Here is a 17,357-nt window from a genome sequence, read left to right as displayed (position 1 = left end):
AGAACGGTCTCGGTTTCTTATCGGCCGTCCCAAGGACTCACCTCAGCACCCAGACAGGACCGCGGAAATCAGCGGGGTGCACCTATGCTGTCCAGGGTAGTGGGGGAAACCCCCAAGGGCCGATAATGATCCCGGACGAGCCCCCAAGCTGTTGGAAACGTCGGAATAATTTTCTAGGACGGGGCCTTGCACGGCCCTGCGCAGCCCCCCCCCACAGCCCCGTCTGGCCCCGCACGGCCCCGCACAACCTCGCACAGCCCCGCACGGCCCCGAGGGCGCGGCGCTGCACCGGGACGCGGAGGTTCACGGAGCGCCGCCCTCAGCCGAGCCGAAGCCGCGGCCTCTCCGCTTCTTGGCCTTCTCCTTCCACTTATGGAAGCTCTTTGCGGAACGACGGCCGGTCAGGGCCCGGCAGCCCGAGCGGGGGCGGGGCGTTCCGGGAGCGGGGAACGGGAGCAGAGCCGCACCGCCCGCCCGCCCTCGCGCCGGGCCTCGGCCGCCCTCACCGTCGCCGTCCTCGTCCATGGCGAACTCCTCACCGCTCGGCTCGCACTGACCCACAACGTCCGCCATCTCAACGCGCTCACCCCAACCGCCCTGCGGTGCACGATGGGAAACGCGCCGGAAGCGGGGTGGGGCCTCGCGCCGGAAACACGTCGGCGTGCCACACGGGCAGCGAGGTGCCGCCATCTTGGGGAGGACGCAGGCGGACGGACAGGGGCAGCGTCGCGCGCGGCGCCATCTTGGGGAGGTCGAAGCGCCCAGAGAAAACGAGGCGCCCCGCAGAAATCCCACGGAGCAGAGCCCAAAAGCGCACTCACACCCCATAGATACCCCACAGACATCCCAAGGAACGGTGGCTCACACACACGCAAACACACATACCCCATGGGTGCCCATGGACGCCCCATGGATACTCCATGGATACCGCATAGGAACCCCACGGACATCCCATAGATACCCTAGAAATACCCCATGGATGCCCGACAGATACCCCATAGATACCCCGTCGATACCCCACGGATACCCCACGGATAGCCCAGGGATACCCCATGGATGCCCCCTAGGTTCCCCATGGAAGCCGCACGGATACCCCCTGAATACCCCATAGGTACCCTACGGATGCCCCATAGATACGCCGTAGATACCCCGTGGATGTCCCACAGATACTCCATGAATGTCCCATGGATACCTCCTAGATGCCCCACAGATATCCCATGGATATCCCAGGGACATGGAAAGCAGTTGGCTCCGTGCTGCGTCGGTGCTGGAAGCGCAGCTCTGCTCCCTGTTCCTCCCGGCTCTCACAGGAGACTGCAGAGCTCAGACAGCACCGTGCAGCCTCCCGGCCCCCCGGTCCGGCCCTGGTGCTGCGGGGGGAGTCCGGGGCTGTTTGCAGCGCTGTCACTGCGGGGATGGAGGGTGGGAGCGCGGGGGGCTGGCGGAGCTTTGGTGCTGAGGAAATCCATCGTTACGGTTTGCAGGAGGTTCCTGCTTGCTTGGTTGGGAGGGGAGGTGGCAGCGTCCCCAAGGGCTGGCACTCAGCGGTGCTGCACTCGGGCTGCCAGGGCTCCGTGCTGCGTACCTGTGGGCCGGTGGGATCGGGAGGCCCGGTGGGTCCCGGGGGGATGAAGGGACACTGCGGGAGAAGGGGGTGTCCTTACAAAAGCGAGACGCCACTCGGCTGCTGAAGGTGACCTCGGAATGAGTTTTATTTACCAAAGGCGCCAGGAGGTCGGAGAGAACCGCTCAGAATGTAGAGAGAAGTTGGACCGAGGCCGCCAGGGAGGCTGTCAGGCATCGGATGGGTGACGTGGTGGGCGAGCCGGGAATGGATCCCCCGAGTTCCTCGGCAGGTGGGGAAAGGGAGCGTGTCGCATGTGGCCAGGAGGTAGGGCCTGAAAGGGGTGGGAGCTTGGAGAACGTCCACAGCAATTTCTGTCTGTAGGCCGTCCCTTGAGTCCAAAAGGGAAACGTGTTCCGAACCCCTCCATCACCTCCTTGAGTATCCAAGCGAGTCCGAACATCACGGTGGGGCTGGGGGGGCTGGGAGGTGCCTTCCGACCCAACTCAGGTGCTGAGATCCTGTGATTTGATGAAGAAATGCTTCTGTGCGTCAAAGGGAGACCCGAGGCTGAACTGTGGCCGGCCCTCCTCTCGGGTCCAGAGGGAGTGGGGAGCACGAAATCGCCCTCCATGCCCCCAGCTGCTGGGCGCGCCCTGCTCATGGGCCGGCTGTGCCCCTGCCCATTGTGACATCACAGCTGCCCTCTGTGACATCACAGCCCGCCAAGGGCTGCAGCTGGCAGAGCCCCAGTGGGCTCAGAGCTTTTGGGACGGCAGTGCTGAGAGGACGTGCCGCTTCCAGGGCTCATCTTCGCTGCGATGGCGAGGAGAAAGGCTGCGACCGCAAGGCGCCCCACGGCACCTAAGTGCCCCGCAGGGAGCCGGGCTGTCGGCGAGGGCCAGCAAGTCCCCGCTGGGGACGCATCAGCGCAGGGGCAGAGGTACGAGGTGGGGGGAACCGGCAGGGGTCATCGGGCTGGGGGCAAGCGCGCACACAGCCCTCGGTGGCCCGGGGAGAGGGGCAGCCGGGGGAAGCCTCTGGTTTGACCCTCACTGCAGCCGGGACGGCGCCGGGGGGCAGCCCAAGGCCCGTCCTCTGGGAGGGCCTCTGCGGAGGCTGCTGCCGCCTGCCTTGGCTCTCGCACGGTGGGACCGGTGCTCAACCAGGTTCTTTCCTCCCGCAGAAGCCTCTGTGAGCCGGCGGAAGTGAGCGGGCCTTTACCAGCATCAGGTCCTGCCTCCGCTCGCCGACTGCGTAAAGCACGCAATAGAATTAGAAGACGCCGGGCTGCTGCTGCTTCACAGCACAAGATGAACCTCGGCAGAGTGTTCGACGCACTGTCTCTGGTGCTTCTTGGTGAGTCCCGATGAGCAAACATCCCGCAGCGACCACGGGGCTGTGCTGGATGAGGTCCGTGTGAGCAGAGGCCTTCAGAGGCACTGGAGCACCAGCGCGGCACTTCTGCCTTCCTATCCTGGCCGCCTGCTTGCTCCACAGCTGCTCTCCACCACTGGGTCCCACTCAGCCCGAGAGCTGCTGCGGTCCCCCCAGCGTTAGGATGCGGACCGAGGAGGACCCCACGGCCCCGGTGCCGCTTCTCGAGGACATCCTCGAGTCGGCCTGGCTTTGGCCTCCCTGTAGGGCTGCCGTTCTGCCCGCCACGCTGCTTTCGGTGCCGCTGGGTGCAGCCAGGGGAAATGGGAGCAGCGCTGGGGCACCGAGCTGCACCACAGGGCCGCGGGGCTGCAGTGCCCTGAAGGCCATGGGCAGAGACATGTCCTCAGTCCGCACCATTCCCGACATCCTCCACCCACCCACGGCGTCCCAGGCTCCAAGGAAAAGCCAGCATGGGCACAGGACCAGCAGCAACCCCTGCACTGACGACCTTCTCTCTGTCTTTCCAGTTGCACTAGCTATACAGGTGTATTTCACTGCATCTTCGTGGATACGCCTCAAAATAGAGGAAGACATCGAGGCACAGGTCAGTGGCCGTGGGCTCGGACATCCTTCCTCAGTCCTGGCCCCTCGTGCCGGCCAGCACGGAGCTCACAGCCCTCGGGACGCAGCTGGCCTTGCGTGTCAGGCCTCCGGGTGCTGGCAGTCACGCTGAGCTGCGCGCTGACGTGGTCGCCTCCTGACATGGTTTCTTGTCCTTCCAGCGGATGCTGTCTGAGCTGAGAGCACGGCAGGAGTGCAATGAGACGCCGGACTGGGCACAGAAGAGCATTGGTGAGGACACAGGCAGGCAAGCCCTGCTCCCCTTCCGCTCCTCCACGTCTGCTGCCTCTTGCACTCATCTCCTCCCCATCGTTACAGGTGCTACCATCGACCTGCACAGAACTTCTCCTACCTACACATTTAAGTGCTGGTTTTGCTGGCTCCACAGTTCCATCGTCCCCGTGAATCCTCCGGATACCATCCTGCAGGTATCGTGGCGGCCATCAGCAGCGCTGCTTGCACCCCTCGCTCCCCCTCGGGGGTCTCCCCTCAGGCCCGGCGCGTTGCTCAAGCCGTGAAGCCCAAGGCCCGATACGGGGCCGGGCGTGCTGGAAATCGGTGCTTCCCCTCACCTGAGCTGAAGCGCTGTGTGTGTGGGGCCCACGCTCCTCAGTCCCAGCCAGGTGAGAGATCTCCTCCCCGCCGACACCGCAGGGCCACGGCCATCCCAGCTGTCCCTCCGTGGGCAGAGCTGGGGGCCGGCGGAGCAGTGCTGGAGAGAGACGGTCCCACTCCGCCGCTTTCCCAGCCGCCATCTTCCCCTTGGCGCTGACACTGAGAGCCCCTTTGTCGGGCGGGGAATTCAGGCCCAGTGCTTCTGCCCCATTCCTCACACGTGAGCCACTCTCAAGCACAAGTACGGCCCGCAGGCGCTCGCTGCCTTTGCCCTTAGCTGAACCGGGAGCGCGGTGGCCCCAGCGCTCTCTCCTAATCCTCTGCTCTCCCATTCTGTTTGCAGCCGGGCGTTGCACCAGGACAGTGCTGGCCCATGCAGGGACATCAGGGCCAGGTGGTCATCCGGTTCCCAGCTGAAATCCTGCCCTCTTGTGTCATTCTGGAAGACGTTGACCCAGAGCTGACTCCAGCTGCCTTCCCCAGCAGTGCCCCGAAAGACTTTGCTGTTTTTGTAAGTCACCGCTTTGCTCTTCTGCCTGGGATCTGGGCACAGCACAGTGCCGGAGCAGGGACTGGCTTGCTTTTGGGCATCCTCAGAGCCCTGTGTCCCGCCGCCTGCCGAGCACTGCGGTGCCCCAAGGGGATGTTTCCTAAGCTGGTGAGCTGGAATCCTCCTTAAGCCTTGCTCGGCAAGCATCTCGGGCTTCCTGAGCAAAACTCGAGGCGGAGACTGAGCTCCAGCGGAAGCAGGGCCGGGCTGCTGCCCGAGCCCCGGGGCAGGGGGGTGGGCAGCCACGTGCTGACACAGCGCACGGCTTTGCTCTTGGTGCACGAATCTGAGCGTCCATCCTTGTGCTTTGCTTGCAAGGGGCTGGATGTGGACAGCGAAGAGGAGGTTCCGCTCGGGTCGTTCACCTTCAGTGTGCAGAAGGCACCCCTACAGACCTTCCTGCTCCAGGTAGGACAGGGGCAGCACGCCACGGACGACGCCTGCCCCCTGCCCCTCCCTGTGCTCCCACAGGCCTGCAACTGGAGCCCTCCGGCTGCACAGCCACGCTCTCCCGCTGTCTGGAGCTGCTGAGCAACAGGAGCAACTGGCAGGGGTGAGCCGTGGAGCACAGGGTGGGAATTGGAACCCCAGCAATTACTTTGTTCCTCCCCATTTCCTTTGCAGAATCGTCCTGCCAGAGCCTTTCGCCACATCAAGGTTCTGGTGGAGAGCAACTGGGGACATCCAGAATACACCTGCATTTACCGAGTGCAGGTGCACGGGAAGGTGGTGAAAAAACTGACCGTCTGAAAGTGGAGCAGCACGATCCGAAATTGAACGTGGAAGATCTGAAATTGGCATTTGTCAGATCTGAAATTGGATTTGTCACCTCTGACATTGGCATTTGTCAGATCTGGAATTGGACTTGGAAGATCTGAAATTGGCATTTGTCAGATCTGAAATTGGCATTTGTCAGATCTGTAATTGGACTTATTGACCAAAAAATAAAAACATCAACATCATCTCGAACCGCGTCTGTGTTGAGATGGGGCGCAGCTTCGTGGGGGGGGCAGCTCCTCATTCCTCTCCAGCCTCCCAAAGCCCTGCGCCGGTGCTCCCCTGACAGCGACACGGCGAGCGCTCAGCAACAGCCGGGCTGAGGCACAGAGCCAGGCGGAGGGGCCGCAGCCTTCCTGGGCTGACACGGGCAGCCGGACGGAGCTCCGAGGAGCCACCGAGCCGCCCAGAGCTCTGGCTGCGGGGAACTGCGGGATCTCCAGGCCGCGAGAGGAAATGGGCAGGCTGAGGCACGCCCAGCGGTCAGAGAGAGAGATGGGCGGCTGGCATCGCGCAGCGACACGGGCAGAGCCACAGCCCTGCCTGCAGCCCCAGCCAGGGGCAGAGGCGAGGCTGCCCGCTTGGCGCCGCTCGCCGGGTCGGGTTGGGGCAGCGCACCGAACGCACACAGTTGTGGCGGTCGCAGGGCCAGCTGACGGCTGCGTTTGACCAAGGCTCTGGGGCCCGGCGCCGTGCGTGCCGGCTGCTGGAGGAGCCGGCCGACTCCGGGCTCGCTGAGCCGCTCTGCAGCTCCTTAGAGAAGTCGTGGCTGCTGGGCAAAGTCCGTGGCGACTGGAGAATGGAAACGGCGCTCTGAGGAGCCCCTCGGAGGGAAAGCCCTCGGAGGGATACTCCACACGGCAGTATGTGGCAGCCACATACTGCAGTAAAGTTCCACCCTGGGATTGTTGGAAATACCCAAATAGTTTGCTAGGACGGTTTCTCTGATGGAGCACATTTTATTCGCAAGCGCAATGGCGGCCTCCTGCGAGCAGGAGAGCCCCGAGAAAACAGCGTTCCATCAGTTATCCCTATTGCCGCCGCTGATCTCGTTCTCCCCTGGTCCCTCACTGGCTGAGTGCTGCAGGTTCGCACTCTTTGGCGATGCTTCACCAATCAGACAAACACCGAGTAGACACAAATCTTTGCTTGTCATACACACACGTCTCAATTGGTTTATTGACTTCTGACAACTGCTTTCTTAACCAACCTTTGGTCATCACTTTTCGGATGACAGTTTCACAACATAAACACAGGCACAGCCTCAATTGTTTAATTACGCCCTAACATTTGTGCCCCGTCACATTGGGTCACTGTTCTGGTCATTCATTTGTCCTTGCATAGAGAGAAGCTGGGAAGGAGGATGGAGGGGAGCATCTTGGAGCCTGTCTATGGCATCCCAACATTCCCACAGAGTGAAGACAGGGAAGGGAAGACGGTTCTTTCTGCTGTGTGTAAAGGCCCTGACTCCTTGAAAGCCTGGGAAATGTATTTGCTTCTGCCGGCCTAATGAACAACCTTACACTGTTTCCTGGCTCAGAATACTAGACCCATATTGTTTAGAACATTCACAATCCATTGCAGCTGTGCCAGAAAGTATTTGTTAGGTGATTCGGTAACTATGTTTCTAAAATGTGTTACAAATAGGTATGTGGTATTTTTACTTCCCACATCAGCTCTTTTGCCAATTCTAAGGATATGTTGCAGCTTAATTCTTTAGATTTAGTTTAGTTTTAGATTTTAGATTTAGTTGCCCTTTTCAACGCTCAGCGCAGAAACAGCACTTTCACTTTCCACGTGCACGAAGCTACCGGGTCGCAACGGCCAACACGCCGTGCCTGCCTGCCCCTTGGCTTTCTCAGAGCCCGTCCTTATAGAACGGTCTCGGTTTCTTATCGGCCGTCCCAAGGACTCACCTCAGCACCCAGACAGGACCGCGGAAATCAGCGGGGTGCACCTATGCTGTCCAGGGTAGTGGGGGAAACCCCCAAGGGCCGATAATGATCCCGGACGAGCCCCCAAGCTGTTGGAAACGTCGGAATAATTTTCTAGGACGGGGCCTTGCACGGCCCTGCGCAGCCCCCCCCCACAGCCCCGTCTGGCCCCGCACGGCCCCGCACAACCTCGCACAGCCCCGCACGGCCCCGAGGGCGCGGCGCTGCACCGGGACGCGGAGGTTCACGGAGCGCCGCCCTCAGCCGAGCCGAAGCCGCGGCCTCTCCGCTTCTTGGCCTTCTCCTTCCACTTATGGAAGCTCTTTGCGGAACGACGGCCGGTCAGGGCCCGGCAGCCCGAGCGGGGGCGGGGCGTTCCGGGAGCGGGGAACGGGAGCAGAGCCGCACCGCCCGCCCGCCCTCGCGCCGGGCCTCGGCCGCCCTCACCGTCGCCGTCCTCGTCCATGGCGAACTCCTCACCGCTCGGCTCGCACTGACCCACAACGTCCGCCATCTCAACGCGCTCACCCCAACCGCCCTGCGGTGCACGATGGGAAACGCGCCGGAAGCGGGGTGGGGCCTCGCGCCGGAAACACGTCGGCGTGCCACACGGGCAGCGAGGTGCCGCCATCTTGGGGAGGACGCAGGCGGACGGACAGGGGCAGCGTCGCGCGCGGCGCCATCTTGGGGAGGTCGAAGCGCCCAGAGAAAACGAGGCGCCCCGCAGAAATCCCACGGAGCAGAGCCCAAAAGCGCACTCACACCCCATAGATACCCCACAGACATCCCAAGGAACGGTGGCTCACACACACGCAAACACACATACCCCATGGGTGCCCATGGACGCCCCATGGATACTCCATGGATACCGCATAGGAACCCCACGGACATCCCATAGATACCCTAGAAATACCCCATGGATGCCCGACAGATACCCCATAGATACCCCGTCGATACCCCACGGATACCCCACGGATAGCCCAGGGATACCCCATGGATGCCCCCTAGGTTCCCCATGGAAGCCGCACGGATACCCCCTGAATACCCCATAGGTACCCTACGGATGCCCCATAGATACGCCGTAGATACCCCGTGGATGTCCCACAGATACTCCATGAATGTCCCATGGATACCTCCTAGATGCCCCACAGATATCCCATGGATATCCCAGGGACATGGAAAGCAGTTGGCTCCGTGCTGCGTCGGTGCTGGAAGCGCAGCTCTGCTCCCTGTTCCTCCCGGCTCTCACAGGAGACTGCAGAGCTCAGACAGCACCGTGCAGCCTCCCGGCCCCCCGGTCCGGCCCTGGTGCTGCGGGGGGAGTCCGGGGCTGTTTGCAGCGCTGTCACTGCGGGGATGGAGGGTGGGAGCGCGGGGGGCTGGCGGAGCTTTGGTGCTGAGGAAATCCATCGTTACGGTTTGCAGGAGGTTCCTGCTTGCTTGGTTGGGAGGGGAGGTGGCAGCGTCCCCAAGGGCTGGCACTCAGCGGTGCTGCACTCGGGCTGCCAGGGCTCCGTGCTGCGGACCTGTGGGCCGGTGGGATCGGGAGGCCCGGTGGGTCCCGGGGGGATAAAGGGACACTGCGGGAGAAGGGGGTGTCCTTACAAAAGCGAGACGCCACTCGGCTGCTGAAGGTGACCTCGGAATGAGTTTTATTTACCAAAGGCGCCAGGAGGTCGGAGAGAACCGGTCCGAATGCAGAGAGAAGTTGGACCGAGGCCGCCAGGGAGGCTGCCAGGCATCGGATGGGTGACGTGGTGGGCGAGCCGGGAATGGATCCCCCGAGTTCCTCGGCAGGTGGGGAAAGGGAGCGTGTCGCATGTGGCCAGGAGGTAGGGCCTGAAAGGGGTGGGAGCTTGGAGAACGTCCACAGCAATTTCTGTCTGTAGGCCGTCCCTTGAGTCCAAAAGGGAAACGTGTTCCGAACCCCTCCATCACCTCCTTGAGTATCCAAGCGAGTCCGAACATCACGGTGGGGCTGGGGGGGCTGGGAGGTGCCTTCCGACCCAACTCAGGTGCTGAGATCCTGTGATTTGATGAAGAAATGCTTCTGTGCGTCAAAGGGAGACCCGAGGCTGAACTGTGGCCGGCCCTCCTCTCGGGTCCAGAGGGAGTGGGGAGCACGAAATCGCCCTCCATGCCCCCAGCTGCTGGGCGCGCCCTGCTCATGGGCCGGCTGTGCCCCTGCCCATTGTGACATCACAGCTGCCCTCTGTGACATCACAGCCCGCCAAGGGCTGCAGCTGGCAGAGCCCCAGTGGGCTCAGAGCTTTTGGGACGGCAGTGCTGAGAGGACGTGCCGCTTCCAGGGCTCATCTTCGCTGCGATGGCGAGGAGAAAGGCTGCGACCGCAAGGCGCCCCACGGCACCTAAGTGCCCCGCAGGGAGCCGGGCTGTCGGCGAGGGCCAGCAAGTCCCCGCTGGGGACGCATCAGCGCAGGGGCAGAGGTACGAGGTGGGGGGAACCGGCAGGGGTCATCGGGCTGGGGGCAAGCGCGCACACAGCCCTCGGTGGCCCGGGGAGAGGGGCAGCCGGGGGAAGCCTCTGGTTTGACCCTCACTGCAGCCGGGACGGCGCCGGGGGGCAGCCCAAGGCCCGTCCTCTGGGAGGGCCTCTGCGGAGGCTGCTGCCGCCTGCCTTGGCTCTCGCACGGTGGGACCGGTGCTCAACCAGGTTCTTTCCTCCCGCAGAAGCCTCTGTGAGCCGGCGGAAGTGAGCGGGCCTTTACCAGCATCAGGTCCTGCCTCCGCTCGCCGACTGCGTAAAGCACGCAATAGAATTAGAAGACGCCGGGCTGCTGCTGCTTCACAGCACAAGATGAACCTCGGCAGAGTGTTCGACGCACTGTCTCTGGTGCTTCTTGGTGAGTCCCGATGAGCAAACATCCCGCAGCGACCACGGGGCTGTGCTGGATGAGGTCCGTGTGAGCAGAGGCCTTCAGAGGCACTGGAGCACCAGCGCGGCACTTCTGCCTTCCTATCCTGGCCGCCTGCTTGCTCCACAGCTGCTCTCCACCACTGGGTCCCACTCAGCCCGAGAGCTGCTGCGGTCCCCCCAGCGTTAGGATGCGGACCGAGGAGGACCCCACGGCCCCGGTGCCGCTTCTCGAGGACATCCTCGAGTCGGCCTGGCTTTGGCCTCCCTGTAGGGCTGCCGTTCTGCCCGCCACGCTGCTTTCGGTGCCGCTGGGTGCAGCCAGGGGAAATGGGAGCAGCGCTGGGGCACCGAGCTGCACCACAGGGCCGCGGGGCTGCAGTGCCCTGAAGGCCATGGGCAGAGACATGTCCTCAGTCCGCACCATTCCCGACATCCTCCACCCACCCACGGCGTCCCAGGCTCCAAGGAAAAGCCAGCATGGGCACAGGACCAGCAGCAACCCCTGCACTGACGACCTTCTCTCTGTCTTTCCAGTTGCACTAGCTATACAGGTGTATTTCACTGCATCTTCGTGGATACGCCTCAAAATAGAGGAAGACATCGAGGCACAGGTCAGTGGCCGTGGGCTCGGACATCCTTCCTCAGTCCTGGCCCCTCGTGCCGGCCAGCACGGAGCTCACAGCCCTCGGGACGCAGCTGGCCTTGCGTGTCAGGCCTCCGGGTGCTGGCAGTCACGCTGAGCTGCGCGCTGACGTGGTCGCCTCCTGACATGGTTTCTTGTCCTTCCAGCGGATGCTGTCTGAGCTGAGAGCACGGCAGGAGTGCAATGAGACGCCGGACTGGGCACAGAAGAGCATTGGTGAGGACACAGGCAGGCAAGCCCTGCTCCCCTTCCGCTCCTCCACGTCTGCTGCCTCTTGCACTCATCTCCTCCCCATCGTTACAGGTGCTACCATCGACCTGCACAGAACTTCTCCTACCTACACATTTAAGTGCTGGTTTTGCTGGCTCCACAGTTCCATCGTCCCCGTGAATCCTCCGGATACCATCCTGCAGGTATCGTGGCGGCCATCAGCAGCGCTGCTTGCACCCCTCGCTCCCCCTCGGGGGTCTCCCCTCAGGCCCGGCGCGTTGCTCAAGCCGTGAAGCCCAAGGCCCGATACGGGGCCGGGCGTGCTGGAAATCGGTGCTTCCCCTCACCTGAGCTGAAGCGCTGTGTGTGTGGGGCCCACGCTCCTCAGTCCCAGCCAGGTGAGAGATCTCCTCCCCGCCGACACCGCAGGGCCACGGCCATCCCAGCTGTCCCTCCGTGGGCAGAGCTGGGGGCCGGCGGAGCAGTGCTGGAGAGAGACGGTCCCACTCCGCCGCTTTCCCAGCCGCCATCTTCCCCTTGGCGCTGACACTGAGAGCCCCTTTGTCGGGCGGGGAATTCAGGCCCAGTGCTTCTGCCCCATTCCTCACACGTGAGCCACTCTCAAGCACAAGTACGGCCCGCAGGCGCTCGCTGCCTTTGCCCTTAGCTGAACCGGGAGCGCGGTGGCCCCAGCGCTCTCTCCTAATCCTCTGCTCTCCCATTCTGTTTGCAGCCGGGCGTTGCACCAGGACAGTGCTGGCCCATGCAGGGACATCAGGGCCAGGTGGTCATCCGGTTCCCAGCTGAAATCCTGCCCTCTTGTGTCATTCTGGAAGACGTTGACCCAGAGCTGACTCCAGCTGCCTTCCCCAGCAGTGCCCTGAAAGACTTTGCTGTTTTTGTAAGTCACCGCTTTGCTCTTCTGCCTGGGATCTGGGCACAGCACAGTGCCGGAGCAGGGACTGGCTTGCTTTTGGGCATCCTCAGAGCCCTGTGTCCCGCCGCCTGCCGAGCACTGCGGTGCCCCAAGGGGATGTTTCCTAAGCTGGTGAGCTGGAATCCTCCTTAAGCCTTGCTCGGCAAGCATCTCGGGCTTCCTGAGCAAAACTCGAGGCGGAGACTGAGCTCCAGCGGAAGCAGGGCCGGGCTGCTGCCCGAGCCCCGGGGCAGGGGGGTGGGCAGCCACGTGCTGACACAGCGCACGGCTTTGCTCTTGGTGCACGAATCTGAGCGTCCATCCTTGTGCTTTGCTTGCAAGGGGCTGGATGTGGACAGCGAAGAGGAGGTTCCGCTCGGGTCGTTCACCTTCAGTGTGCAGAAGGCACCCCTACAGACCTTCCTGCTCCAGGTAGGACAGGGGCAGCACGCCACGGACGACGCCTGCCCCCTGCCCCTCCCTGTGCTCCCACAGGCCTGCAACTGGAGCCCTCCGGCTGCACAGCCACGCTCTCCCGCTGTCTGGAGCTGCTGAGCAACAGGAGCAACTGGCAGGGGTGAGCCGTGGAGCACAGGGTGGGAATTGGAACCCCAGCAATTACTTTGTTCCTCCCCATTTCCTTTGCAGAATCGTCCTGCCAGAGCCTTTCGCCACATCAAGGTTCTGGTGGAGAGCAACTGGGGACATCCAGAATACACCTGCATTTACCGAGTGCAGGTGCACGGGAAGGTGGTGAAAAAACTGACCGTCTGAAAGTGGAGCAGCACGATCCGAAATTGAACGTGGAAGATCTGAAATTGGCATTTGTCAGATCTGAAATTGGATTTGTCACCTCTGACATTGGCATTTGTCAGATCTGGAATTGGACTTGGAAGATCTGAAATTGGCATTTGTCAGATCTGAAATTGGCATTTGTCAGATCTGTAATTGGACTTATTGACCAAAAAATAAAAACATCAACATCATCTCGAACCGCGTCTGTGTTGAGATGGGGCGCAGCTTCGTGGGGGGGGCAGCTCCTCATTCCTCTCCAGCCTCCCAAAGCCCTGCGCCGGTGCTCCCCTGACAGCGACACGGCGAGCGCTCAGCAACAGCCGGGCTGAGGCACAGAGCCAGGCGGAGGGGCCGCAGCCTTCCTGGGCTGACACGGGCAGCCGGACGGAGCTCCGAGGAGCCACCGAGCCGCCCAGAGCTCTGGCTGCGGGGAACTGCGGGATCTCCAGGCCGCGAGAGGAAATGGGCAGGCTGAGGCACGCCCAGCGGTCAGAGAGAGAGATGGGCGGCTGGCATCGCGCAGCGACACGGGCAGAGCCACAGCCCTGCCTGCAGCCCCAGCCAGGGGCAGAGGCGAGGCTGCCCGCTTGGCGCCGCTCGCCGGGTCGGGTTGGGGCAGCGCACCGAACGCACACAGTTGTGGCGGTCGCAGGGCCAGCTGACGGCTGCGTTTGACCAAGGCTCTGGGGCCCGGCGCCGTGCGTGCCGGCTGCTGGAGGAGCCGGCCGACTCCGGGCTCGCTGAGCCGCTCTGCAGCTCCTTAGAGAAGTCGTGGCTGCTGGGCAAAGTCCGTGGCGACTGGAGAATGGAAACGGCGCTCTGAGGAGCCCCTCGGAGGGAAAGCCCTCGGAGGGATACTCCACACGGCAGTATGTGGCAGCCACATACTGCAGTAAAGTTCCACCCTGGGATTGTTGGAAATACCCAAATAGTTTGCTAGGACGGTTTCTCTGATGGAGCACATTTTATTCGCAAGCGCAATGGCGGCCTCCTGCGAGCAGGAGAGCCCCGAGAAAACAGCGTTCCATCAGTTATCCCTATTGCCGCCGCTGATCTCGTTCTCCCCTGGTCCCTCACTGGCTGAGTGCTGCAGGTTCGCACTCTTTGGCGATGCTTCACCAATCAGACAAACACCGAGTAGACACAAATCTTTGCTTGTCATACACACACGTCTCAATTGGTTTATTGACTTCTGACAACTGCTTTCTTAACCAACCTTTGGTCATCACTTTTCGGATGACAGTTTCACAACATAAACACAGGCACAGCCTCAATTGTTTAATTACGCCCTAACATTTGTGCCCCGTCACATTGGGTCACTGTTCTGGTCATTCATTTGTCCTTGCATAGAGAGAAGCTGGGAAGGAGGATGGAGGGGAGCATCTTGGAGCCTGTCTATGGCATCCCAACATTCCCACAGAGTGAAGACAGGGAAGGGAAGACGGTTCTTTCTGCTGTGTGTAAAGGCCCTGACTCCTTGAAAGCCTGGGAAATGTATTTGCTTCTGCCGGCCTAATGAACAACCTTACACTGTTTCCTGGCTCAGAATACTAGACCCATATTGTTTAGAACATTCACAATCCATTGCAGCTGTGCCAGAAAGTATTTGTTAGGTGATTCGGTAACTATGTTTCTAAAATGTGTTACAAATAGGTATGTGGTATTTTTACTTCCCACATCAGCTCTTTTGCCAATTCTAAGGATATGTTGCAGCTTAATTCTTTAGATTTAGTTTAGTTTTAGATTTTAGATTTAGTTGCCCTTTTCAACGCTCAGCGCAGAAACAGCACTTTCACTTTCCACGTGCACGAAGCTACCGGGTCGCAACGGCCAACACGCCGTGCCTGCCTGCCCCTTGGCTTTCTCAGAGCCCGTCCTTATAGAACGGTCTCGGTTTCTTATCGGCCGTCCCAAGGACTCACCTCAGCACCCAGACAGGACCGCGGAAATCAGCGGGGTGCACCTATGCTGTCCAGGGTAGTGGGGGAAACCCCCAAGGGCCGATAATGATCCCGGACGAGCCCCCAAGCTGTTGGAAACGTCGGAATAATTTTCTAGGACGGGGCCTTGCACGGCCCTGCGCAGCCCCCCCCCACAGCCCCGTCTGGCCCCGCACGGCCCCGCACAACCTCGCACAGCCCCGCACGGCCCCGAGGGCGCGGCGCTGCACCGGGACGCGGAGGTTCACGGAGCGCCGCCCTCAGCCGAGCCGAAGCCGCGGCCTCTCCGCTTCTTGGCCTTCTCCTTCCACTTATGGAAGCTCTTTGCGGAACGACGGCCGGTCAGGGCCCGGCAGCCCGAGCGGGGGCGGGGCGTTCCGGGAGCGGGGAACGGGAGCAGAGCCGCACCGCCCGCCCGCCCTCGCGCCGGGCCTCGGCCGCCCTCACCGTCGCCGTCCTCGTCCATGGCGAACTCCTCACCGCTCGGCTCGCACTGACCCACAACGTCCGCCATCTCGCCGCGCTCACCCCAACCGCCCTGCGGTGCGCGATGGGAAACGCGCCGGAAGCGAGGTCATGACCTCATTCCGAGGTCACCTTCAGCAGCCGAGTGGCGTCTCGCTTTTGTAAGGACACCCCCTCGTTCCCCACCGTCCCTTCATCCCCCCAGGCCCCACAGCCCCTCCCGGTCCCACCGCCCCACGGGTCCTCAGTACGGAGCCCCGGCAGCCCGAGTGCAGCACCGCTGAGTGCCAGCCCTCAGGACGCTGCCGCTGCCCCCGTCGGACGTGCCGCCGTTCCTTTCGGCTCCTTGTCCTCGCTGCCGGCCGCTCGCGATGCCGCCAGCCGCACACGGCCTCTGTCCCAGCCGGGACCCGGTGCCGTCACTGCTGTCCCCGGGCGCCATCTGTCCGTCCTGGCTCCCGTTCCCGCCGTCGCTGTCCCCACGCCGTGTCCCCGTGTGCCCCCCCGAATCCCACCGGTGCCATCGCCACGTTCCCAGTTGTCACCCGCTGTCACTGGGTTGGCTCTCCACGTCTGAGTGACGGAAGGACAGAATCCCTGTTTATTCAGTGTGCCCACAGAAATGATCGCTCCCTCCATAAAGTTGATGGCCTGCCTTTTAATTAAGCGCCTGCCGTTAAGCAGGGGCCTTTGCCATATCCCAGAGCACCTCTGTCCCCAGGGCTCTCATCTGTGTGTTTTATCTCATCAGTGGGAATCAAATGATGTTTCTGCATTAGAATTGTATAATATTATTTTTATTTTATCATCTCCACTATCATAGTTCTTTTGGGGAGTCCCTCTACTTAACTTGGGGAAGATTTCTGATAAGTTTACATCATTGATCCTCTAGACGAACCTTCCCAGGCACGCACACTCTGTATACAGGTCACACACTGCAAGAACATCCTGCACGAGAGCAAACCAGACAACAAGTGATGGCCTGCCCAAGGAAGCGCCTGAAGAGACATTGGGAAGGCCTGGCATCATCCCCAGTGCTCTTTGTTCAACGATGATGACTTCAAAGAAAATCACCATATCAATAGGACAAGGAGAGCACCGAGACAGCTTGGAAACAACAGGATGGCTGCTGACTGACACCAGATAACAAATAAATGAACAAGTAAATAGCAAATGTAAACCTTCTGATAAGACTGTGAACGTGGAGTACGCAGCCAGTGGGGAAACAGGGGAGGGGGGAGGCAAGGGGGAGCAAACAGGATCTAAAGGCTGCCATGTTGTGTCCATAGGTGCTCCTGCTTGCGGGACGCCGCCATTGCAATCGCGAATCAAATCTGCTTTTATCAGAGATCCCGTCCTGACAAAATTATTTGGATATTTCCAACAGTGCTATCAGCGCGTAGAGGCAAATAGTTGGATTGTTTATAGCGAGAAATCGTATCACACAAAGAAGGAGCGCACGGTGCGGGTTTTCACTCTTCCTTTCTCCAACCCTGCCCCCACAAAAGCTCCCCCGCTGTCCCAGCCGCCCCCTGCGGCCCATTTCCCGTTCCAGTACGAACGGGAGGAGGCTGCGTTCCTCAGCTGCCCCTTTCTCCAAACTGCTCCTGGGAGCGGGGAGTTCATTTCTCTTTGATCTTTTCCTACAGCGCCTGTTTCTCACATAAAGGCTCCGTCATCGCCTTTGTTTGCCCTACACCCATTACACCCCTAGAGCTCCAAGGACTTTTGCAGCGACCCCGCGGACCCTACAGGCCCCTCTGTCCACTTACGCACCCCGTACGTCCCACAGCCCCCCTGCGGCTTCTGCAGCCCTTCTGCAGTTCCACGTACGTCCTGCAGCGCTCCACAGCCCCCCAGGCTCCTACAAAATCTACGGGGCCCCTGGAGCATCCCTGCAGCACCCCGATAGCTCCCGGCACGCCACAGCGCCCCCAGCAGCCCAATCCCCATAGGCTCAACAGGCTCCACAGCCCCCCTCCAGCCTCCCAGCCCCGCTCCCGGCGCCGCCGTTTCCCGGCAGTCCCCGCGCAGCCGCCGAGGGTCGCGTTTGCCGGCGCGCCCGGCGG

General features: G+C 61.6%; 2 protein-coding genes and 1 long non-coding RNA gene across 14 annotated transcripts in view; 2 read left to right on the top strand and 1 right to left on the bottom strand.

The window, feature by feature from the left end:
- The window catches only part of LOC128072010 (sperm-associated antigen 4 protein-like), a 57,222-nt gene extending 39,972 nt beyond the window's left edge, over positions 1-17,250 (bottom strand). The window contains exon 1 of one of the 4 annotated variants that reach the window (XM_052665389.1): positions 16,490-17,250. The gene's annotated coding sequence lies outside the window, so the exon portion shown is untranslated. Of the gene's footprint in view, positions 1-15,420 lie in introns of all 4 variants that reach the window. The other 3 variants (XM_052665388.1, XM_052665387.1, XM_052665390.1) reach the window with 3 other exon arrangements.
- The window catches only part of VPS45 (vacuolar protein sorting 45 homolog), a 70,933-nt gene that overhangs the window by 19,412 nt on the left and 34,164 nt on the right, over positions 1-17,357 (top strand). The window lies entirely within an intron of this gene.
- LOC128072013 (uncharacterized) lies at positions 5,334-5,699 on the top strand. The gene is made up of 2 exons (XR_008202058.1): positions 5,334-5,474; positions 5,582-5,699. It is a non-coding gene; the product is annotated as an uncharacterized LOC128072013 (long non-coding RNA).

The sequence above is a fragment of the Tympanuchus pallidicinctus genome, unplaced genomic scaffold (assembly GCF_026119805.1).
Source record: "Tympanuchus pallidicinctus isolate F22 unplaced genomic scaffold, pur_lepc_1.0 scaffold65, whole genome shotgun sequence".
NCBI classification, from domain to species: domain Eukaryota; kingdom Metazoa; phylum Chordata; class Aves; order Galliformes; family Phasianidae; genus Tympanuchus; species Tympanuchus pallidicinctus.
Note: the sequence above shows the minus strand (reverse complement) of the source record. Positions and strands in the feature narration are given on the sequence as shown.